The 26,268-nt window shown below is 40.9% G+C and overlaps 1 protein-coding gene across 3 annotated transcripts in view; it reads right to left on the bottom strand.

The window, feature by feature from the left end:
• The window catches only part of RASAL2 (RAS protein activator like 2), a 222,855-nt gene that overhangs the window by 155,170 nt on the left and 41,417 nt on the right, over positions 1-26,268 (bottom strand). The window lies entirely within an intron of this gene.

The raw sequence follows: 26,268 nt of genomic DNA on the forward strand, positions 1-26,268 counted from the left end.
ATCTGCTAATAGGCACAAGCCAAGTTTCAGACCAGATTGAAACAATGTGCTCACAAACCCCAGAAAATATGGGGTTTCAAATGGAAAGGCTGACAGGCCCTTGGCAAACCTTGCAGAATAATAATAAAAAAAGAGTTTGGTTATTTGAAAGAATGATGCAGTTTGGCAGACTAATAAAAACAGACCAATCCATCACAGATTGTTAAGCTATCGCTTTTTTATCAGTTGCATAGTGATGCTGTTGAAGCCTCCAAGATACTCTCTTCAAGCAAGGCCACACATTGTATTTGGTTTCCCTCTCCCACCAGAAAATGGGCACAGAAAACAGCCCTTGCTGGAAGAAATATCTGAGATCCCACTGAATGTGGGGCCTTCTGCTTGCAGAACGCTGAGAGGGCGGGCTAGGCAGTGCCATAGCCTACTCTGAAAAAAAACAGGATAAATCAGCATTGCCAATGATATTGTAACAATCCTTACTAGTTCATTTGTGCGTGCAAGTGCACATTATTGAATTTTGTATCCTAAAAGGGGGTTCACTTGGTTCTTTCCACCAGCAATCAACTCAGGGCTATTTACAGGATAGCGACAAATGTCACAGTCCTACTAGTACTAAATCAGATCCTCCGTGTCCCTATTTTCCAGAGAGAGTCACAGATTTACAGAAGGTGTCCCGGAATGTTCCGCTTTTCCTTAGGACATCACCATTTTCGTCAGAGGAATGTCGGAGGGTATGGAGTTATGCTACTCTCAGAGCCAAGAAGGGCAGCCCTGTATAGGGAAGTTTTAAAATGTTTAATAAAGATTAAAGATTCTTTTCTAGTTTTTAAGAAAATATTTTTATTTGTTGGTTCTATTGGTTCTATGTTAAAGGAAAAGGAAAAGTTAGCACAAAAGTCAATTCAATTCATCAGAGTCAGTGAGAAAAAGAAAATCAAAAACCGAAGAGAAATAAAACTGGCATATTGCTGCTGGGAAATTTTTCTTCCAAGTATCCTAATAGTGATTCACTGCTGTCTCATCCATATTCGCTGCGGTTTAGTCTGGATTACTCAGCATCACACAATGATGCATGAAAATTGGTCCATATGACTTTGTTAAGCAAGCCTGGCGGCAAAGCCTTAGACAAGATTACATTTGCATTAATATTAATAGGTTTTCTTTTAAAAGCTACCTTATTAAATCAATCACTTAATTGATACAAGCTTATATCGAAATAAATTATGTATTCCCATGTGTGCTTTCGTGTAACCGCTTTTAGAAGCAAGAATTTGTTGCCTTTCACAATCTTTTCAGGCCAACTAAATTTAATCTCTGAGTGGATGTAGACAGGCAACTGCTGCCACTACCATTGTACACTAAGAAATTATCAAAATAGTTTGTTTAATAGATTGTTCTAGACAAAACAGCTTCACTTGCGGAGGCAGCCACAACCCAAATGAGGGGTAATCTGAGAGTGGCTGCAAGACACCCCCGGCGGAGTTTTAAGACTGACAACAGTCTAGGTCACCTGGTACTATGACTACTCTTGACTTGATATTCAGGAACCTTCAAACATAACCAAGGGGGTGGGCTTTAGATGTAAGTGGGATATGCAGAAGAATCGCTTGGTATACTTTCTTCTCTGGGGAGCTATATTATCTGAGCATCTACGGCAGGACTGGAATATTCAATATAACCATCTCATTGTGCACCCTAGACAAACATATCATATGAATTGTTCACTCGATTACATAACTTCAATGGACTATTAGCCAAGCAATATTAGTTTAAAGTTAATCAATAGGCTCTCTCTAATCTATCACAATGAATCACCTTCCCTCAGAGAAACCATAACTTAGGAGAAAATGATGAGCTCCTATCAAGTGCTCAGTAACCACTATCAACTGAAAAACTGAGCCTGGCAACTCACACTTTCTAAGTGAAGCGGTCAGGGTTACTATATTTCTGGTCAAAACATTCATTAACCAAGGCATGATTAATATACCAGCTACCATCTCAGAATGCTTAGCGATTCTCAAACTTCTTTCTCTAGGCCACATTTTAAGAATTAAAATTTGCTTGCTTGCACCATACCAAATTTTCTATTGATAAGGAATGCATTGGAAAACAAAAGGAAAGAACTCCTAGCGGTGCTTGATTTTGAAAATATATTTATCCATATTCTGCAAATATTTTAAAGAGAGAGATTTCAATACTATACTGCACTGAAATGTTTAAATGTGTCACTGATTGCCTTTGATTCCTAACACATTTGCCATTCTCTCCTGCCACACACCCTTTGAGAAAAACTGGCTTTGCCATTTTCACTGACAAGTCTCCTTCATCAGTCAGCAGTCCCATTAGAACCCACACAGGGGAATTCAGGGAGAACAGGAAGGAATTACCAGATTGCCAAAGGGAAGAAAGTATTTCCTTCTTTGCTCCGTTGCTACTTTCACCACATCTGGAAATCTCGTTTCAACTACCAACAGGACATTCTAGAAAGCTCTACAATTGGGATTAGTGGTTCTGGCCTCTCGACCAGCGCAAGCCAGTTCTCTGGCCATAGACAAGAAGAAGGGAAATACCAATTCTCATATTTCAGATCCTCTTAGGGTGTACCCAATATAGTCTGTATTGTAACCTGCATTATAGCCTGTATATAGCCACCTCCCTGCCTTTGAAGATCTTGCTTGTGTCCTACTGACATCCCTATAGCTGTGTGATCCAACATATGTAGATGGAGACTTAGAAGACACAAGATGGAATGATGAGGCTTAGGAGGCAATCAACTGTCTTGTGCCTGGTTTCAGAACTTGAGAAAAAACTTGGCAACAATCCAGGAACTACAAAATGCAAGCAATTTTGTGGCATGCAGGGAAGTCCTTTGATGAGACCCATTTCATGCTGTCACTGTTTTCTAAAATAAAAATTGGCTGTAGGAGTAAGTCAAAAGGGAATATTTTTTCAACTCTCTTCATTTAACTGAAATTGAAGATACATCAAACAAAGCCTGGGATAGTTGGGGGACAATTGTTTACAGTTTCCTATACTTTTTTCATCAAGGTGCTGTATGTTTTCTCTGGAAGTTTTCTCGAACCTGGTGCTGACCATAATTCATTATTGACTTGTGACACAGAAAATGGCTTTTACATTTTGGGCACTAGCGTCCCGGAATGTCTCATCAATATTGGCACGCAACTAGTTCCTGAAGCCATAGCTGTTTAGCAAGCATTCCCTTGACCCTGAACTTCTGATTTTATTGTTTTTAGCTGTATTTTAACTACATTTAGTTGTCATGCTTTTTGACTGGCTTCCTTTATTATGAATTTTAATTAAGGATGTTTTAATGCTCTGATGGAATTGTTATTCTATGTTATTTTAATGATGTATGGATTTTATAATTGATTTTATTTTACATCATTTATATTTTCTAATTGACTATATACTGCTTAGAAGCCATGTTGGCATATAAACAGTGTATAAAGTAATAAAAAATAAGGGGCGAGATTCAACAAAATAACTGTGCTAGTGGGAGACAGCACAATGAGGCTTTGCTCTCCCAGTGGCCCTTCCCCACAATTGAAGCTTGGCTTGGGTGTTGTTCTTTTCATCCAATGCTCCCAAGTAACTGAGTTGTGTAAGGCCAAATGACACACTTATCTAGATCAGCATGACTCTGACATCTTAAAACCAGCTTCATTTAACATCCAGTATCTGCTGCTGGTTGTATGATTCCAGGCATAGGCAAACTTGGCCCTCCAGATGTTTTGGGACTACAACTCCCATCATCCCTAGCTAACAGGACCAGTGGTCAGGTTTCTCCTTCCTCATCTCCTAATCCAGCCTTCCTCAACCTGCTTCCCAACAGATATTTTGGATTATAACTCTATAGCAGGAGTAGCACCAGGTATGGGGAGGCTGGTCCTAATCTGATTTGAAGTTACTTGCACACACAATTTATCTAGTCTTACTCCTGCCACACAGAAAATCCACATATATTTGTGTTTCATTCAGTCAAAAGACTCATTTACAAATTTTGCATATTGTTTACAAACTCCAGGTATCCCTGGAGCCAGAATGATTAGGGATCATGCAAGTTGTAGTCCAACAACATCTAGAGAGCTTCATGTTGGCTACCCATGTACTAGCAGGTCTCTTGCATTTGGGAAATGGTTAAAAGGTTAGACTTTAAACTCTGGATCATAGATTTTAGCTGAAGGAGTGCTATTTTTAATGCAAATAAGTTTATAGGGAATTTTTAATTTCGTCTACAGCGTCCGCCCCTTGGTGCTGATGTAGTATATGTTGCTGTTATTAATTCTGCTGTCTATTAATTCGAAATAAAGATTGATTGAGATCTTATGGACTTCAGTAATCCCCTCCACCAAAAAAGTAAGCACGCTTACATAAGATTTGGCTTTTGTTGCTTTCACCTACTGAGAATAGAACAGTAAGGAAATACTTTGGCTTACTTTAACAGTGGCTGGGTTTCATACTACAGTACTTTCAGTTTATAGCCCCAACATGGCTTACGAGTGTTTCAAAACAGGTAGCCAAAGTATTTATCATCACGGATGGAATCCGTCTCTGGTATCTTCAGTTCTCAAGGGAGTCTGCTGTCTGATGCATGGCTCATTGTTGATGTTTCTATCCAAGCATTTTATAATAATGGAAAGAAATACTTATTGCCAGTTTCCAGCAAAGAGAATGAAGTCATTATTTTTGTATGAGAACAGGGTCAATATAGATCCATGTCTTTGCTAACTCAGAAGAACTCTAAGTGGAACTGGAGGCAAGAAAGCAAGCAGGATTTGGTATTCACTGGAACAACCTGGAACCATGAATCCAGTCCTGACTGAAGCTTTCGGCAAGTCAAGATAAATCCCTTTTTTCTGTACAAGCTTTTGGTGACGATAGTAAAAGGTGGTGCTGAGATTAGGGCAGCCAAACGATAGAGACACATATTTGCTGTCACATGGAGATGACTCATGCCAGTAGAGCAGCTGAGTGGAAATAATTAAGAGAGGTGGAAGCAAAGGTCACTTTTTCACTTTCAATGTGTCCAGGATTGGAAAAAGCCAAAAAGCCACAACCCTTTTGCCTTTTGATTAAATAATAACTTTCTCTATGGTTGTGAAGAAGGGCCCATAGTCCATGGCTCATGTTTACTAGCTGGCACAGAAGCACTTTCAAGATGGCAGTCTCTTGAGTCCCCCATTCCATTCCAGTTAAGCATTCACCAAGGCAATTAAACCATTAGCACATTCCTCTGCAACATACCTGCCTAAGCTGATTGCAGTGATGTTGCTAAAATTGTGGAGTGCCCAGGTCTAAGATTCCTAAAGGCTGTCATAGGTTAATGGAAAATTATTAGAGTCCAGTCCCTAAAGCACACCATTAGTAACTCAAAACCTGAGGAAAAGTCAAGAGATGGTCCCTTAAATTGTCTGACGCTTCTTCTTGTAGCTTCTTCTTCTCCCTCACTGCAAAAAGCTTACAGGGAACCAGGCAGAGGGCCTTCTCGGTAGTGGCACCCGCCCTGTGGAACGCCCTCCTTTCAGATGTCAAAGAGATAAAGAATTACACAACTTTTAGAAGACATCTGAAGACAGTCCTGTATCAGAAGGATTTTAACGCTTGATGTTTTTATTATGTTTTTAGATATGCTGTAAACCGCCCAGAGTGATTGGGGAAACCCAGTCAAATGGGTGGGGTATCAATAATATCATTATTTTTATTGTTATTATTGTTATTATTAAAAAATCAGACCTGACAAGCTACATAAAAAACAATAAGGTCAAAAGGAGTGTTGCCTTTTAAAACATTTATTTTGCTAGTATCATCATTAAAAGGTCTTTTGAGTGAGAACTGACCAGATTTAGGAGCTGGAATGTAAGGCAAAAGAGTCTTGGATGAGTGTTGTACGAAGAACAAAGTTTCCAAGAGTGATTCTGACATTTATCTCTTGGAAACCACATTCACAGACTGGATCAATTTGTAAGCAGTCACAGATGCAACTCAACATTTCTGCACAAATCAGGAAGCTAAGCTGATTTTCAGGAAGACAAACACAGAGAACAGTTAAGTATTTTAATGAGACAGATGGGAGGATAAGCCTAGTTCAGTCTTCAATCATGATTTTTATTATTTTGTTCTCTGATCTCTCATAATCATAGATTCTCTGTCTTTCACTTTGACTTCCGTTAAATATGGTGACATATGAACAATATAACGGTTACGTGAAATAGGGAAGGATACTGGATGTTCATTTCCAAGACTTGGATTTTTAGCCTTTTGATGCAAGTTTTTATTACCTTTCTTATTACATTTCAAAATTAAGGCAATGTTATGCACTAGGATGAGTGAAGTGGAAGGAACGATTTTCACATTTCCAGTTACAGCATCAAAAAGCACACATAGTTTTTCAGAGGTTACTCCAGATGAGAGCAAATGTTTTTGTTTACTGAGAGCAAGGGCAATGATGAACCAAGAGCTTTGTCCTCACTCTTAATTTACTGCCTCTCACTGCCATCATCACTAGCCAAATCTGCCTGGCTATGTGGAACTGTAGCATCTTCGTGGTCCATGCATGGCTCACCAAATGGCTAGAATGGCCGACATGGTGGGGGGAATGGCACCAACAGTACTGAAGCAACAGCAGGAAATAGCAGCAGTAAACAGAAACTAAAAAAAGTTGCAAGTCACATAATTTAAGCTTTTTTTCTGGAATTATTTCACAGAGAGAGTAAGCCTGAAAATACCATTGTTTGCCCAATTATTGAAACATGTGAATATTTACCGCAGCTCTAGCTTACATCAATATGATTTAAAAATTGACATGGGAAGGAAGGAGGACACAAAAAGTACATACAAATTCATTTGCATACACATATAGCTTAGGGTCAGTTTCTTATACCACTGTTTCACAGGTCCAATTAGAACTTGAACTGTACAGTTTGCACTTCCCTTTTAAGATTTAGCTAATAGTAGAACATCCGGTACCAATCCGTGCTCCTGGCTTATGTAACACAAACATTAACAAGAAGCAATTTTATTACCTTTTTGTACCTGAGTACACAGTGATGCTGGTTTCCTTTTTTGTGAAAGCATGCACTGATCATTCACCTTATTTTCAGAAAAGGAACACTACTGGAAAACCTAAAAGGGCTATAAAGCAAGGACTGTTCAGAGATCTTCTAGGTGAATAGGAGAGGGTTGACTTATCTTTAATACTTATAAACCATTTTTATACACTACGCTCTGGTCTCAAAAGCTTGGGGCAGAAATTACTAACCTGCTGGGCACTGACTGATGAGGGATGGGGAGCTACATTGAACCAGTAAACCCTTAAGAGAAAATTTCTGTGTGCAATTAAAAAAAAACCTAATCAAAAATCAGATTTTATTCTTTAAAAATCTACTCTGCTTTCCCCTTAGTTGGATTCAGTCTAGAAGTTAAACAATGTAGAAGACAAGATGCATCCCAGTGGTAGCCTATGCAAACTATCATGCATGGGGCAGAGTTGATATCTTCCAGAAGTATTTTCTCAGACCTACCCCCAAGCTGCACACTGTATCCCTGCCCTACACCAGCAAAGCAGTTCTGAAAGGGCACCATGGCTCATTACAGCTGGTAGCACTGAGAGCTCTATGACAAAACAAAAGGGTCACACTCCACATCTTTCTCCTGGCACACTATAGCATCTAAGGAAGTTTCAATCCCGAAATCAAGTTGCAAGCCATAATGAAATGAATCAACATCTGCCACACTCAGGAACCTTGCTAAAAAATTCAAAATTTAGCAAAGTTGTTTAATTTAACCCTTCAGCAAGGCATTAATTACCACAACTGCCTTAGAGGTGAGCCCCTCTTCCCCAGCTGCCCTAAAAATAGCAGGGAAGGGCAAGTGTGGAGCGCAAGTGTGTCAGTCTCATGTCTCCAAAAATCCTGTACACAGTCTCAGGCTGTGCAAATTGAACGCTATCCAGAGAAACCTGATAAGGGAGAGGCAGAAAAACAGGCAGCGCTGGTCCTGTACAAAAGGAATCCAAAGAGGAATTGCTAAGTTTTATCACATTTACTATCCACGAGTATGGAAAATGAAGAAATGAAATTAGTGTGAGTTCAACTGTTCCCACTGCATTTATTTATTTGGCCCATTTTTCTGTTATGATTAACTTTCATTATAACCAGGGCTTTTTTTTCTGTTGGTACACACACTAACGGCTTCGGCCCAGTATACCTGAAGGAGCGCCTCCACCCACCTCGTTCAGGACACTGAGGTCCAGCGCCGAGGGCCTTCTGGCGGTTCCCTCCCTGAGAGAAGTGAGGTTACAGGGAACCAGGCAGAGGGCCTTCTCAGTAGTGGGGCCCGCCCTTCCGTCAGATGTCAAGGAAATAAACAACTATCTGACTTTTAGAAGACATCTGAAGGCAGCCCTGTTTAGTGAAGTTTTTAATGTTTGAAGTTTTAATGTATTTTTAATTTTTTGTTGGAAGCAGCCCAGAGTGGCGGGGTATAAATAATAAATTATTATTATTATTAATTATTATTACTACTACTACGGCGTAGTGCCACCATCTTGCTACCGCCGCTTGCTCCCACTCGCTTGCTCCCCCTCCTCACCTCCTAGAGGTGCTTGGATGCAACCCTTACGATCGTCAAAGCGCCTTCTGATGATCGCAAGAGTCGTGCCAAAGCGCCTCTGCTCTGGCGCAACTTTTATGATTGTCAGGCACCTTCCTGGAAGGAGCTTTGGCAATCATAAGGGTTGCACCAAAGCACCTCCAGGAGGCTGTGCCCTCCGCAGGAAGCAGCGGCGATGGAGGAGGAGGAAGAGGCAAAGTGGGTGGGGGAGTGAGTGGCGGGGGTGTTGGTTGGTGTGTGGTGCGTACCGGCACCTATTTTTCCTCAAACCCCCCCCCCCACTGATTGTAACAACAGAGCAACTTATAATTAACATATGCGGAGCGCATACGATAAAAACTGGAATAAATGTATATGTAAATTAAATAGCTGTTCTGAGTAATCTTTCACCAAAATAAAGTTGTTTAAGCAGTCTTTAAAAACAAAACCCGTCTCTTCCTTCTTTTTCTTTGCAATTATTATTCAAACAAGGAAAACTGAATGAGACAAAAAACTTCCGTTTCTCCAGCAGTTCAAAATTCTGTTCACTTTGAACAAGCTAAAGGTAAAAGGACCCCTGACCATTGGGTCCAGTCGTGGCCGACTCTGGGGTTGTGGCGCACATCTCGCTTTATTGGCCGAGGGAGCCGGCGTACAGCTTCCAGGTCATGTGGCCAGCATGAGTAAGCTGTGTCAGGATGTTTTTCCCTCGCATGGATGTAGAAAAGGCATGTACCCTATCATCTGGGAAGGTAGTGAATACACCCATTTTGCCACATGCAGGATACACATTGAAAATCTAAGACAACTGTGACTTTCCATGACATCTTGACCTATTCTGAAACAGAATATCTGCTAGAATTGGACACCTTGAACGGTCAAAAGAGGATTAGGGTCAAACGACCAGTAAAACAAAGAACAGCTATTTTTAAATAATTGATGTAACTTGCAATAAATAAATAATATTAGCACGAAGCAATATATCTGATACTTACAATAGCTACAACAGCAAATGAGTTAATAATGTCACTTTTTAAAAAAAAAGTTAAATGAATTTGTGTAACATAACAAGGTTGGATCAGTGACATGCTACATCAGGCATCCCCAAACTCGGCCCTCCAGATGTTTTTGGGACTACAACTCCCATCATCCCTAGCTAACAGGACCAGTGGTCGTGGATGATGGGAATTGTAGTCCCAAAACAGCTGGAGGGCTGAGTTTGGGGATGCCTGTGCTACATTCACAGTGGCTTTCGTGGCTTCACTGTGAATCTAACAATATTTGATTGGTCAACTGGCTGTCACAACAGTCCGAAATAATGTTTATTTCCCACCTCCCCACCCCTACCAGTATGCATCCAGGTAAGAGAAATGTCATACGTGAAGCACGCCTCAGTGTTAAGGATAAGGATTTTGTCTTGCTCAAATAAAAATTAAAAACAGACCGCCTCTCATCCGAGCTCCTTTCCTCATTTCATAAAGTCGTGACAAGCCACATCCTCCACACTCAAACGTAAGAGGCCTGCCAATGGAAGCAGACTCCATATCAAACATATGCTATTAAAAGCGAAGCACAGCAGGCCAGCAGGACATTGTACAGCTGACTTCAAACACACCCTCGACGGCAAGTAGGAAGGGGAAGGGGAAGGCCAAATTTCCTCTCCATAAGCAACATCTGCACAATAATCTCTGTCTATATATAGAAAGTGAGGAAGCTATAACACTGTCTCCAAATGATATTTAGCTGCCATGTACACTCAGATCTTTCCCCTCTTGAATCCAATAAAATTGCCATGCCCCAAATATATGGTTGATAGCCAAAGGCCCTATTGAAATAAATTGTGTCATGTTTTCAAAAGTGTTCAACCAACAAAATTACGGTAAGTGACATGCCATGGCCAACATTATGTCAAAATTCAAAAAGTACAGTTAATACTGGTCTATAATTCAGCTTATTACAGCTTAAAATGGAAACTTTTCAGTCATCTGAATGAATAATTATGGTGTGCATAAATGTCGAAGTCTTCATTGAAAAATCCTCTTTCTGACCTCATGTTCAGCTTCTGTTTCTGTACTATCGGGCAGGTGACATCCTGGACGCCATTATTATATCCATGCATCCACCTATCACACATTAATATAGACAGGAAATCTAAAAACTGCAGCCCTGGGATTATAGAAAACACAGAATGGAGCACTCAGTTCTGAATATCTCTGAGTATCCACCTCACAGAACCATGAGCAAGATGGATGTCTGGGAAGAAGTATGAGTGGGGAAAGGATTAACCCCTCCCCCCAAAAAAAATCAGCAATCATAATATTTGTGAAAGCTACTGAGTTTTGTAACCCTCCATCTTAATCATGTGACAAAGAACCACAATTTCCTCCCAAAAGTATTTCTAAATATTTCTGAGGTGTTATCATTACTGTATTTTACTGTACTTTAATATTTTGTTGGAAGCCGCCCAGTGGCTGGGGAAACCCGGCCAGATGGGTGGGGTATAAATCATCATCATCATCACCATGATAGCAAATTGGCACAACTGGTAATTTACACCCATTTACATAATTTATTGTAATTGCAGAATTTGTTGAACATAAAAGTTTCACTTCTGACATGTTCCAATTTCAGGTGCCATCTGTGGCATTGCCCCTGGAATTTTCACTCCACTTTCGATCTCTTGAGTATTGCATATAGAATTCAAAACAAGTCAGTTTTACTCTCTCCTTCCTCAATTGCTTATGGATGCCTATTCCTCCTTCCACGCCATGTGTATTTTGTATTCTGCTCAATACTACTAGGTCCCCAAACTCAAATCTGATGATAGTTGTGACCTTATTAACAGCATAAAACAGATGCCTCAAGGCAAGAGGTTAGCTGTGGCAGTTAAATCTGCTCATTAAAAATTGTGCAGGACCTTTACAGTATTCTGCATTCTCGGGAGGCCGCTGCCTGAGCAACCTTTTAAGATGGCTGGCTTTTTTTTTTCCTTTGCAAAGGTAAACAAGGAGACACTCCAGTTAGTAGATGAAAGACAGCGTTCAGACACATAGTGACAAGAAGAAAGAGGGCATTTGATAATGTTGAGTGGGATGGGGCAGCACATACACACCCAGGTGGGGTGCATTACCCGCTGGGTATCTTGCGTGCTTCAGTATCTCTTGTCCAGGAAGAAGCATGCTAGGAAACACCACAAGCCAGATTTCTATGGCAGATTCCAGCCACATACATGAAATGATCACATGTTCTTCTATGCCAGGCATAGGCAAACCTGGCCCTCCAGATGTTTTGGGACTACAACTCCCATCATCCCTAGCTAACAAGAGCAGTGGCCAGGGATGATGGGAGTTGTAGTCCCAAAACATCTGGAGGGCCAGGTTTGCCTATGCCTGTTCTAAGCCTTCATGTTCCTCTCCTTCCGGCACTGTTTCTGCTCATGGTAATAATCTACAGAAATGGCAAGTAGCCATAGAAAACTGGAGACTGGCAGGAGAGGACAATGAAAATGATGGAGCGTTTAGTGGGGAGGACACAAGATTAGTCAAGGTAGGTTAATGGCTTTTTGTATCATAGTGAGGGAATTTGAAGAGTGTAAACATGCATTGGAAAAGTGGGGTAAAATTTATTATTATTATTATTATTAAATTTATCTAGCACCTTTTATCCAAAGATCCCAGGGTGAAGTACAACATTAAAAGCATAATTTACACAACATAATAATAATAAAACAACCACATAAAAAATCATAACAGTCTTCCCACATTTAGTATAAACTTTCACCATCTCTACTAATTACTCTGAGAACAGCAGCAGGGAACAGTAGTTAACATTTGGAAAAATGTGTTGTTTACAAGCACATCAACGTATTAGAGAAATAATTAGGATGATGCTAGACATTAGTGTGGAGAAGGTGGGAAGATAGAAAACAACATCCATTGTCACTTTTAACACCTATTAGTTGGCACACGACAAAAAGTGAAGGTAAATTTAAAATGGGAAAATGAGATCAAGCATGCACCTTCACTGTACTCTTTTGGGGGCCTGCTAAAAACATTCTTGTTTAGACAAGCCTACCCAGATGCTTAGAAAGCCGACATAATTTTAATCTGTTTTGGTATTTAACTTGTGCAAGTTTTAAAGCATAGTTGCGAGTTTTTCTCCATTTTACTGTTTGGTCTTCTGTAATCCACCTTACAAAGGTCCGTATAGTTAAAGCTATGGTTTTCCCAGTAGTGATGTATGGAGGTGAGAGCTGGACCATAAAGAAGGCTGATCGCCGAAGAATTGGTGCTTTTGAATTCTGGTGCTGGAGGAGACTCTGGAGAGTCCCATGGACTGCAAGAAGATCCAACCTGTCTATTCTGAAGGAAATCAGCCCTGAGTGCTCACTGGAAGAACAGATTGTGAAGCTAAGGCTCCAATACTTTGGCCACCTCATGAGAAGAGAAGGCTCCCTGGAAAAGACCCTGATGCTGGGAAAGGAGAAGGGGACGACAGAGGACAAGATGGTTGGACAGTGTTCTCGAAGCTACAAACATGAGTTTGACCAAACTGCGGGAGGCAGTGGAAGACAGGAGTGCCTGGCATGCTCTGGTCCATGGGGGCACAAAGAATCGGACACGACTAAACGACTAAACAACAAAAACAAATCCACATTGTGGTTTGTGGTTTGTTTGCTTGTTTTTACAAAATGTGGCGTATAAATTTTATGAAGCAAAATAAATAAAAAGGCAAATAAATAGATAAATAAAACTTACAAAATTTATAGATTCGAGACATGGATTACTCTTTCTACATTGGGTTGGCAAACATTTTTTGGCTTGAGGGCCCTCACTGATGGTCAGCCACGTATCTGATGGTCACATGTAAGCAGGGTCCTACTTATTATTAAGGGAACACACAGGTGAACCCTCATTCTGTGAACAGGACACCATTTCCACTTTGCCTGCTGTTTAGAGAGAGATTAAGAGCAGACACAGGGATATCTTTAAAAAACAGTATCTCCAAGACTTAATGCTGAGTCCGACAGTGTTGAGATCAAGCAACGCTGCCTGTACTTCAGAGAGCCATCCCTAGAGAAGGCAAAGTTCTTCCTCTCCTAACTCAGTGTTGAGAGCAGGAGACACAGCAACAGAGGCCAGGCCATATCCTGTGGCTTGCAAGTCACACCCTGCCGATGGTCTGCCCACCCAACCGGGCCCTACATGGGATTTTTTTAAAGGCTGCTGTTTCCATGTGTTTTAAAGAAGCAAGGAAGACATGGGTGAGGAGGCAGCAACAACTATGCCACACTTCTGTGCGTACCTGCCAAAGACCCCACTGACAGTGAACAAGGTCAGGCTGGAGAGCACTTGTGTCCCTTTGACATGTAGGGATAAGACAGAAATGCCCCAAAGAAGAGTGGCAGGTGAAGATGATGGACTTTGAGGAACTGGCGAAGCTGACCGGAAACATCCGAAACCAGCGTGATCAAGCTTTCCAAAAAGACTGGAGTAAACAACTAACAACACTAGCAGGCTTGTAAGAAGACTTATACAATGGTACCTCTGGTTGTGAATGGGATCCGTTCCGGAGGCCCGTTCGCAACATGAAAAGTCTGCAACCTGAAGCGCCGTATCTGCGCAGGTGCGTGGTGCGATTTGGTGCTTGTGTGCATGCGCAAAGCACGATTTAGCGCTTCTGCGCATGCACAAGCAGCAAAACCCAGAAGTAACCCTTTCCGGTACAGTTAGACCTCGGAATAAATACGCTTCAGGATAAGTATTTTCTGGTTGCGCTCCGCTGCAACCCGGAAGTAACGGAGCGCGTTACTTCCAGGTTTTGCCATTCACGCATGCGCAAATGGTCAAAATGACGTCATGCACATGCGCGGAAGCGGCAAAACGCGACACACACACACGCAGACGTGTCTTACATTCTGTTCAGGATGCGAATTCGGCTCTGGAACGGATCCCGTTCGCATCCCGAAGTACCACTGTACTTCCAGGTTGCCGCGGGACACAAACTGAAAAAACGTAACATGAAGCAAATGTAACATGAGGTATGACTGTAATGATAATTGTTCTTACCGTTTCATATTTATTTAAAAATTGTGATATTCTAAATGAGTGAAACCTAAATTGGAAAATGTATAATTGCTATGTCATAAAGATGAACTTTGAAAACCAAGAGGCGGGGGGGGGGGAGAGAAGGAAGTCGTTAAGCTCTTAAGAGCAAAAGAAGTAAAGTGGATAATGTGGATGTGTTTAAATTTTATAAAATGAAAATTTAATTAAAATTATTTTTTTAAAAAAACAGGATTGCCCCAAGGATGGTGTGGGCTTGATCGGGAATCAAAAAAGAGGGTGGGAAGAGGGGGGTGCATTCTGCTCCGCTTGCAGAGCGAGCCGGTTAGGGAAACAGAACGAAGAGGACGGTGTCTACTAAAGCAGCGTTCAAAGAAAGGAAACCGGGGGGAAATGGATTCGAAGGCCTGTATGTGGGGTAATTTGTAAAGCTGGGGGGGGTGTTACAGGCTTGGGAGTCATTCTGGAACAAAGAGTCCAAGTGGCAAGCCTATAAATGATGTTGTGGAAGCTCATAAGGAAAACAGCGGAAGGAAGCAGAATCAAGGAAAGGGCCAGAGTAGGAAGCCAGTGATGAGAAAGATGCTGGAGCGGCTGAAGCAATAGGTCCATCCAGTATATGGCGGTATGAGGATCCTCAAAGCGGAGCCACATGGTATGACTTTAACAACTAGATTTGTACACAAGTGCAGCCTTTGCAATTGAGGCTCTTTGTTTTGTATCAGACACAGAGAGACAGACAGCAATGCAAAAATATAGCACAAACCCCCGGTCTCACTCACTATGCAATTGATTTTCCTTCTACAGAGGGGCTACTTCTGACAACGTAAAAAAATTGCATAGCAAGAACACTCTAATCACCAGAAAGAGCAGCAAAATAGAATTTTGTCAGAAGTGGTATTTAAGTTAGGCTTTAAATACACATCATAGAACAACACTTGAAAATGCACATCAATAGTCAGAAGGAAGTATTTTGGTGCTGGTAGCAGAGACAAGGCAGAAAAGAACACTGTGGACCTTACATGGCAATGCAGTGGGAAGGGGACACAGCATTTTTTGGGGTTGCCCTGGCAAGTTTATCCGTCATTCCAAATGAATGTGCTGCCGAGTTCAAAACCATAATGTTGAAAGAACCGTGTGGAACAATAGCCTCTGGCCTTGCCTGTGACATCATGCGTCATTGCCATCCCAGACATTTTATTGCTAGATGTTCCACGTTGTTGTGTTAATGGAAAATGAAGTCATAACGGAAAATTATGTTATAGAGGACAAATCCACTGGGAGCACCAGTGAGACTTAAAAGCAGGAAAGGTTCCAGATGCTGTTACAACAAAAGCCCAACTTTGATCGGGGACCAAACTGGGGAAATTAGTCATCCCCAAAAGTCTGCTTCTAACTTAAAACTGCACAAATTTGCACCACAGATTCCCTAGGCACAACAGGCAACCACACCATTCTAGTTGTCTTTTATCAGGCATAATGTAATAAGCATTGCAAAGAACTGAACTTGGCAGTTCTGTGTCTTGCCTTAATCACAGTAGACCAATGCTCAGTCAGATCAACAAATATTCTGACCTGCTATGTCAGCTTCCTATGTGTTACCAAAAAGAGACCAATAAACAACATGGCTTCAATGTCTGCAAAACACAGAAATATAAGAAAGAACTGGAGTTATAACTGTAGTCTGAAGGGGGTGGAGGACAGAAGGAATTTGTGCTAGGGAAATTTTTTGTTCAGCCCTCCAATCTCTCTCTTATTAATAAATTGCATCAATATTGACAGTTAAAAAATTTAGAAGGGCATTCTTCCACTTTGCTGGTAAGTTATTATAATGAAAGGGAAAGAAATGTATTTATTTAACTGCAGCAAGGGAGGAGGCCAGAGATAGGAAAGCGGGGTGTATATTTTTGTGTGTGGAGGGAAGAGGATTGTGGGCTAACTCCTCATTCTGAAACATCTGCTCCTGAGTGTTAAACACCTGAAGATTGCAACTGTGAGGTAACAGCACTCTGCACATGCTCAAAGGTACTTTTTGTTCCATGGAATCAGTACTGAAGATACTCCTGGAGCAAAACCTATTGAAGTCAGGACAGAAATCAGCAGGGTGTGTATGGTAAAAGTGAATAGGCAAAGACAGTTCGACTGTCAGAAGGAATGGGGTAAAGTGTGGAGTAAAAATAAAATTTTTGCTTGGAGGGGACAGAACACTTGTGAACTCTGGTTGTGGTTTGCTGTGTGGTTGGGACACAGGGGAGAGGTAGACCATAAAATGGTAGAGTTAGAAGGGACTCTGAGGGTCATCTAGACCAATCCCCGGAAATACAAACTTGTAAGCCCTGCTACTTAATTCTAAATGTGTAGAGTGACAGAGGCAACAGTAGGCTAGAGGAAGCCTCATATTTTAAAGAATTCCATGCAATGGTTCCAGTGCTTGATCTTGTTGGGAAGAGAGCTCTGGAAGAGAGCTCTTACTGTCCAGTAGAAGAGTTAAGCACAATGGCAATTGTGCCAAGCACATTAAAACTTGGTTAGATCTTCATTTGCCCTCATTTACCTTTAAACAAATGTTTCCCACAAAAATGCTTAGGCTAGAATAAATCACAGACACTTAGCTTTGTAAATAATTGAATGCTTTACTCAGTTTCCAGAAGTTGCATCAAACAAGTCTCCATTCACTGGCAGTAAAATAAGGATGGGAAAAGGTTTCCTCGGTTTCCTTACAAAAAAGGATCGTGCAAAGATGCAGGCGTTAAATCTCCCTTTTTGGAAAGATTCTGGTCATTTGGTTTTCCTTGCAGCCGGGAGCCATTGACTGCATGGCTCCTTGCTTGTCCCAGGAAGCACTAAGTAAAAAGACTGACAGAGGGAGAGCAGAAGCTGCTAAGAGCCTGCTAAGCCACACCCACTTACAACCTGAGCTCTGGGCTCAGGTTAATCATTTCACATATACATGTGTGAATCGGTAATTGTATATTATAACAGATCTTTCTATGTCTGTTATTCCTATGTCCCTGTGTTCATCTGCTGTTAAAAGGGATCAATATCCCCCAAATGAAATAAAGGCAATGCAGGGTATATGTGCATCTTTTATGTACTGATTTGTTGTATAGACTGTAGTTGTCTCAGTGCTTGTGTCAACTGGAGCACTTTTTGGATGTACGGCAGTTCTCGTTCCCACTTCCTACTTGTGGCACATCTGAGTGTGGATTGTTTTGGCTTCTCCACTGTCTGCTATGTCAGGCTGCTGAGCTAAAAGACTCCATCCCTTGTCCAACTCAGTCTGGTACAGAGCGTCCCTATTTTCCATTTGTGAAATGTTAACAGAATATACAAAACTGACTGGTAGATTTTAAGATAGATTGAGGGGGAAATCATTAATTTTTTTCTTTTAAATGAATATATTCATTAGATATTAGGTTATATTGTTCAGTTTCTTTTCTATGTTATTGATCTATTTTCTGTTAAAATCTAAATACTGTTGTAAATATATGTAACAAAAAGTTGACATTACGGTACTGAATTATACTCTTGGGTACAGATACAGTTACAGATGTAGTCCAGATCAATATTACGGATTGATATAGTTACAGATATACTTCAGATATAAAACAGGCTCAGATTTAACAACAGATGAAAACTGGGGTCTTCATTAACATTTTCCATTTTGGCAATAAGAAATGTGGTTGAAACAGAAATGAACACATTGCAGTGGCTGCGGCCCCATCTAAATTATGCACAAAACCTTGCTACCAAGTCTAAAAAGAAAACTTCAGAAAAGATTACAGAGGTTTCTTTTTCAGCAAGCTCCAGGGTTCCTATACGGATTGTTAACTCTACTTAGTGTGCAGCAGTTTCCAGCTTCTCCTTTCGTGGCAGCTTTCACACTCCTGCCAGCGTGACGCAGGCCACAGGAATCCTAGCTAACCTGAAAATGCAGTGCAATGCCTTGGACCTGGAGCCTGCCAATGTGCTTGGAAGCGTTTCAAACTATGCATCAGTCCTTGGGTATGTATGCATTGGTAATTCCCACAGAGAGGCTGAAGAACTGACCAAAGGCAGAAACGAACCACCAAAAAACCTGACTCAACTTCTGAAAACAAGAATATCACCGAGGCCGCAATAGAACTGCCAGTAGCATGAGATTTCTTGCGGCAAAACAGGAAGCTGGACAGAGAAGGGAGAATGGCACACTAGCTTTAATCAGGAATCTCAGCAAAATAATGATACCATTCCGTTAAAAGTGTACAAGAGTGCAATAATTATTGTAGCTCTTAACCTTACTAATATATTATCAAAAGCCTATGCCAGAACATTTTCTACAAGTGTAATTAGAAATGGCTTCCCAATTAGCCAAAATATAAAACAGGCCATAATCGATCCCAGAATTGCCAAAAAGATTTTCTGTGCCTAGAACACTGTATGTGGATTGGGTTTTCAGATGTTAAAAGCCACCACAGGAAAAGATGCATCCTGGTTGCTATGAAATAAGGAAGGACAAACTACAGAGATTTCAGGAACTAGAAAATGAGACAGAAGCAGGGAAGAAAAGTAAGCTAAAGGGGTTGGGAAAATAGCAGCTCTTCTGGACCCCTGGAATTTCTATACTGTAGCCTGGTGTCCCAACACCTGCATTTGCCATAGGGACGCGGGTGGCGCTGTGGGTTAAACCACTGAGCCTCTTGGGCTTGCTGATCAGAAGGTTGGCAGTTTGAATCCCTGTGACGGGGTGAGCTCGTTGTTGCTCAGTCCCTGCTCCTGCCCACCTAGCAGTTCGAGAGCATGTCAAGTGCAAGTAGATAAATAGGTACTGCTTTGGTGGGAAGGTAAACGGCGTTTCTGTATAGATAGTATAGAAAATTGATAGTAGCCAGTCATGTGGCTATTGTCTCTAATGTTAGCCCCAGCCCAAATCCAGTCCACTACTGGTAGTCTCAGAAGCAAAGGGGCTAGGTGTTAATTAATCTCCTCAGGACACAATCCCAAAGGAAAGATGGATGCAGCATCATGCTACATGCAGGACAGCTGTGAACGGATCCATACGTTTTGCATGCTACCCAAAGCTCTTTGGAGAAAGGGTTGAATATTTAAGGAAATCAACCTCCATATGAGTGGGCTCTAAGCCACACAACTGGTAGGCCCTACATTTTGGGAGTGTTACTGATAGAAAAATTATCTTTTTAGCCTGTGGGTGGCAAAATACAGAGCAACTATAAGTTAGAAATCCTCCAATCAGAGGTCTAAGGATTGACTCAGTACCTTATACTTGTAAAATGCATTTTCCACCATTGAACTATGCTCTATCCGTTTTCCATTTCCTGAAGTAATTCTGTGTTATTTTGTATCAGGCACGTTCTTAAAACGAAAGAGTTCTCAAAACACCAATAATGTGACTGTCTAGAGCACAGAAGTAATGAATCAAGCTTTGTGTCTTATATTCTTTCAGTAACGTGTTACAGTCGTACATCATTCTGGAATTAATTGCAAAGTGGCTGGGGAGGAAAAACTGCAACTTGAAAGCCTCCAACTGGTATACATGCCAGCTGCAGAATATCCTTCAATTAAAAATGAATAAATCCCCCTAATGTAATCCTTAACCAATAATCTTAAGAGTTTAACAAGATTTCTCCCTAGAGTATTAATGTTATAAAGCTGATTTCAGAACCCTAATCTTAGTTTCTTTCTATACAAGTCTGTATATTCCTACATTTGACTGCCAAATACTGTAACATTAACGGTGTTTTAAAACACTGGATTGCTAACCTCCAATTAAGCCCCCCAAAATGAGAATTTTAAGCTTTCTTACCTCATAGAAAGCTTAAGGAACAGCTTCCTTCTGGCAATAAAACAGCAAGACCACAGGTCCACAAATGCTAGGTTTAGGTTAGATTTTTTTCCCTATGTATACATTTCTTACCACTTAAAAAGTCCCAAAGCAATTTACAGCCGAAGTAAAAAATACAATAATAAAATTGCAAACATATGAAAAACAGATTTAACAGTGCAATGAAATATAATTGGTGCTGCCCAAATATGTTCACTATCATTGCTATCCCCACCCCAACATAGCCCTTCCCTCACCTGAGATGTTACACTGTGCTTCACAAAGACACTTTTAACCTCCAAAGCACAATAGAAATCAGGGGTTGGATGGAACTCTGGAAAGAGATGGAGGTAAACTTAACTGACTTATTCTTATTCTTCTTAAGACAAACCAAAATTTCAAGATTGTTATACCAACAGAGTGTTTGAAAACTCTTGTCATAAGTATTGTCAGCTGCTCTTTAGTCTTTTATACATCACCAACTGTTGCCTACAGAGACGGAAATACAGAACTGGCTATCCCATTGGCCATGTGGCTTTATGCCTCTTAAAGCCTGTGAAAATCTATTATAATCTGATATTATGACACCAGAGAAGGTAAGCCAATGATGATTGGAGGCCATGACACCTAGACACCTTAGACTATGACAACAGTGTGACATTAGAGGGACTGAAGTAACTGATCATATGGCTTTTGAAGTTGAGGATGGATAAGTAGAAAGGTGAGGAAAATGGGAGCTTAAAGGAGGGACTGTGAGCTCCTGGATGTTCTCTTCGCCAGAAAACTAGGTGCACCCCGACTGCACACATTTGGGGACATCCATTTCTAAATTTTAACCCAAATCCATAATTTCAATTTATTGGCTTTTTGTTCTCACACCCGGGAATATGAGCAATTCTGTCCTCCTTCAGACATGCCACTGAAACTGGGTAAATATATCTAGCTCTGCAAACCTTTTTTAATGGAAGCTGCCTGTTAAACTCTTTATCATCCTGCTGCGGCTCTTCTGAGTCATAGCCAGTATCTTCCTTGAATTGTGATGGCCACTGCACTGACCTGCTGCACAGATGGAGAAAATCATCACAAAGAGTCAACCCTGCCAATGTCAAAATTTCCCAAATGATTCTCCAATAATGAAAGCTTTTAAGGTGATGATTTGTGAGAGACAGCAGTTTTATGAACCTGTTCTACCAAAATATATTTCCTGGAACTGTCAACGCTTATCTAGTCTAGCACTTACAAATGAGTCAGGAGAAGAAATCTACCCCAGGGAAACAAACTTCACTTCCTTTATACCACTGCCTACTGTTCTGTCACTACTTTGACATGTTTTTCCAGTTGTATTTGACACACAAAATTTAACCAGCTGCATTTAAGGTACTTTTTTTTTTTTTTTTTGCAAGAATGCTACAGCAAACATGGAGCCAGGTGGAATGTTGGAAACTCAGGTAGACAAGCTAGGCACCACATCGCCCCTGAAAACTAGGTTACAGTTGCAATAACAAAAGCATCCCGTCGCAATCCACCCCCCCCAATTCAGACACACCTCCTATTTATTTTTTTTCAAAACACTTGAACTAATATGCAAATCCCATCAGCGACACACTGTGAACACCACATTTTTAATAGTGATTGTTAATAGGACACCACAAACATAAATGGGTCTCGGCCCCTGCAATAGTGGCCAAAACCATAAATCTTTGGAATAATTAATATTTACAAATACCAGTATACATATACAGTATATACTCTTATTAATGTTGAGTTAATAATAACTTAATTATTATTAATAATAAATTAATTGCTACTGGCACAGAACCCAAAGTTGGTATGCCACAGCTTCAGCAAGTACTGCAGTCACAGTGAAGCATGTCTATTATATCAAAATTATTGGAAGAACAGATCTCTATGGCTGCAGCATATGCAGCATCAGTCAGCAGACAGGGGCGGGATGGACTAACAGAGGGGGGACACCACAGGGGGGAAAGCCAATAATTACTTAGTTCTGTTCAGACGTTACTTTCTCAACCAGTGATGTGGGATGTCCAGGGGAAAATAACTGGAGTAATTTTCATAGGGGCAGGGGGGGAGTCCAACTGCATTAAAAATGTTCTGATGCCCTAACTTAAGAGTTTATTTTAAAAAGCTAAAGGTAAAGGACCCCTGACAGTTAAGTCCAGTCGCAGACGACTCTGGGGTTGTGGTGCTCATCTCGCTTTACTGGCCAAGGGAGCTAACGTTTTTCCGCAGTTTTTCCAGGTCATGTGGCCAGCATGACTAAGCTGCTTCTGGTGAAACCAGAGCAGCGCACGGAAACACTGTTTACCTTCCCGCCAGAGCGGTACCTATTTATCTACTTGCACTTTGATGTTCTTTTGAACTGCTAGGTTGGCAGGAGCTGGGACCAAACAACAGGAGCTCACCCTGTCGCGGGTATTCGAACCGCCGACCTTCCGATCAGCAAGCCCTAGGCTCAGTGGTTTACACCACAGCGCCACCCGCAGAGTTAATTTTACTTGTATTTAATAAACTGCTAGGCTTACCTATTAATTTATTTGCAATTGACTTCCATTCAGTGTTACTAATGAACTTATGAAATGGGGAAAAAATTCTGTGGAAACATAAAGCACTGAAAAACCTACTGTCCCACATAATTTATCTCAACCTGACAAACATCTGTCATGCATATTTGCCTCTAGCTGCAGGAAGAAGTAAATACTGGGTTAGGGATGTGCCCCAACAATTTGAACATAGTCTCTCCCTGATGCAGTGATGACTGAAACCTAGTCAAACACAGATGTGGTTGGTGTGTGTGTGTGTGAGAGAGAGAGAGAGAGAGAGAGAGAGAGAGAGGAAAGAAACTTCATTCAAATGGAGATAACCACAGTAATGGAGGATAAACTGAAGGTTAACTCTGTCCTCAAATTTATCCATCTTAGGAATGTATATCATCCCTTCAAGAAAATTTCCATGGCAGCATAAACACAGCATAAAATAAATGTAAAACATAGAAATTAAAAACACATTAAAACAAACTAAAAGCAATAGTATATGCTAAGAACTGGAAAGAAAGATGAAACCCTACAAAAGAACAACGGCTGCATAAACCAACAGCATTTGCAGAACTAGCAAATATGGCAGCCAAAATAAGGAAAATAAGGGGCGAGTGGGAATGCTTTGAGGAGTATTGAAAAAGATATTATATCAAAAGCAACTTTCAAGTCGGGGTAACCTTCTGGTAAAAAGGACAGCAGCTAACTACAACGAAGGAATTAAAGAGGAAAAATTGGGTGGATAAAGTATCTAATATGCAGCAAAAACAAGGTACAGTGGTGCCTCTCAAGACGAAATTAATTTGTTCCGCGAGTCTCTTCGTCTTGCGGTTTTTTCGTCTTGCAAAGCACGGCCATTAGCGGCTTAGCGGATTAGCACTATTAGAGGCTTAGCAGCTTAGAAAAAGGGGGGAAAAGGGAAAAAACTCGCAAGAACTCGCAAGACGTTTTCGTCTTGCGAAGCACCTCGAAAACGGAAAACCCTTTCGTCTAGCGAGTTTTTCATCTTGCGAGTTTTTCGTCTTGCAGGGCACCACTGTATATCTAGTATGCCTCTGAGTGTTAAGTTGGGAAGTCTGTATAGAAACAAGGTGCAGTAGGAAAACATCATGTGTAATCAGAAAACTGGAAAAACATTAAAAAATAATAGTAAAAAAATAATAATAGTAAAATCACTAGGGGCAGCAAAAAACAACTCCATAACGTCTGTCTAGCCCCCCACAAAATTGTTCCTGGTTGTAAAAACACGCTCAATTAAACACAGCCAACATCTTCAAAACTAAGAAACAGGCAAAGGCTCTCTGACTTCTCCTGCAGTTTGAACAGCAAGAAATCTTTTGGCAGAGTTGCTTCACCACCTTGGCAAGGTAATGTTACTGGTTACTTTCAGAAAGATTTAAAGAACCATTGGATTGAGAATCAGGTAAAAAAATGACACAACGTATAAAAGTTACTTGCTGACCAGTGTTGTAAAAAATTAGGGTGCACTCATGCAATTGACACACAAGCAGAACCCTCCCTGAGGAACGCCCTCTCATCAGATGTCCAGGAAATAAAGAACTACATAACTTTTAGAAGACATCTGAAGGCAGGCCTGTATTGGAAAGTTTTTAATGTTTGACGTTTTACTATGTTTTAATGTGTACAGTACTGTAAGCCGCCCAGAGTGGCTAAGTAAACCCAGTCAGATGGGAGGACTATAAATAATAATAATAATAATAATATAAAATAAAATGGCAATAGGATTTGCTGCATTTCTAAGATCAAAGTCAGAGAAAAAAGGAAAACAGTTGTATGTCATGACATGAAATCAAATTCCTCGCAACCCATGAGAAAGGTAAGGTGGAAAAATAAAGAATGAGGTAACCAGCAAGAATGATGACTACCAATGAGATAAGATGAAAAACATTAGGTCATTGGGAAAAGAGGAGACATAACTTAAGCAGCTTTAAAGCCAATAATTACAAAGATATTTACAACTCCTGGTGAGGGAATGGGCTGGTCCCCTTTAAAAGATAATGATAAAACTGGAGGTACTGAAAAGCTTGTAATGTGTCTAGATTGAGTGATGTCTTTGACTATACCACACTGCTAGCGTGATGGAGTTTGGTTTCTAAGAATCTGTATCCCCCACCCCACCCCAAAAAAGCCTGGTTCAAGAATGCTAAACATGCCATTACTTATATTGTTAAGAATTGTGTATATTAGCATTGCCATATTCCCAAAAGTGAAAATCCGGACAGAGTTGTTGAGGTTTCCTCCCCCCGCCAAAGTTGTTGAAAACATATCCCTCAAAAACATTTGTTTTGGGGCTACTCTTAGATATATATTTTTTTGAACTCTTAGAAAGAAATATACCGGATTCAGCAAAAATCTGCCCTGACATCATTTTCCTGGATGTATGGAAGTCCTAGTTTGTATATATCTGTATTAGTGAGAGAACAAAGTGTTGCTATGGTCAATGTGTGGTTGAGCACTGAGTGTTTTGTGCTCAGTCCAGACATGTAAAATTAACTTTGCATCAGGTAAATAATATTAGTCCTAAAGCAATTTAAAATAACTGCGAATAACCCATACTGATGAGACCAAACAATCCGGGGGGGGGGGGCAATCTGACCCTCTGTAAGCTTGGTTGTATCCAACAGCCCGCCAAATGTTCAGGAGGGTTCCCTTTGTTACAGATGTATTAGAAAAGCAGGATGTAGAATGGGCCCAGACCAGGGGTCAGCAAACTTTTTCAGCAGGGAGCCGGTCCACTGTCCCTCAGACCTTGTGGGGGGGCAGACTATATTTTTTTTGGGGGGGGGAGGGAATGAACAAATTCCTATGTCCCACAAATAACCCAGAGATGCATTTTAAATAAAAGGACACATTCTACTCATGTACTGTAAAAACACGCTGCTTCCAGGACCGTCCGACGGCCAGATTTAGAAGGCGATTGGGCCGGATCCGGTCCCCAGGCCTCAGTTTGCCTACCCATGGCCCAGACACATACTTTCCGGCATAAGAACCATGCATCAAAGTTTAAATCCCCAAATGCAAGGAGAGTCTAATGGACATAATGCAAATACACTGTGCGGGAATATAAGCTTTCATATTGCATTGGGAGAGGGAGCACTCTGGGGAAAGTTAAAGAACAACAACATATTTTAAGGGGTGTGTGCGCGCATACAATAAGGACAGTGAACCAGCACCTCCATGTGGGTGATGCATAATCAACTTC

Source organism: Podarcis erhardii (genome assembly GCF_964252035.2).
Source record: "Podarcis erhardii genome assembly, chromosome: 6".
Taxonomy (NCBI): Eukaryota; Metazoa; Chordata; class Lepidosauria; order Squamata; family Lacertidae; genus Podarcis; species Podarcis erhardii.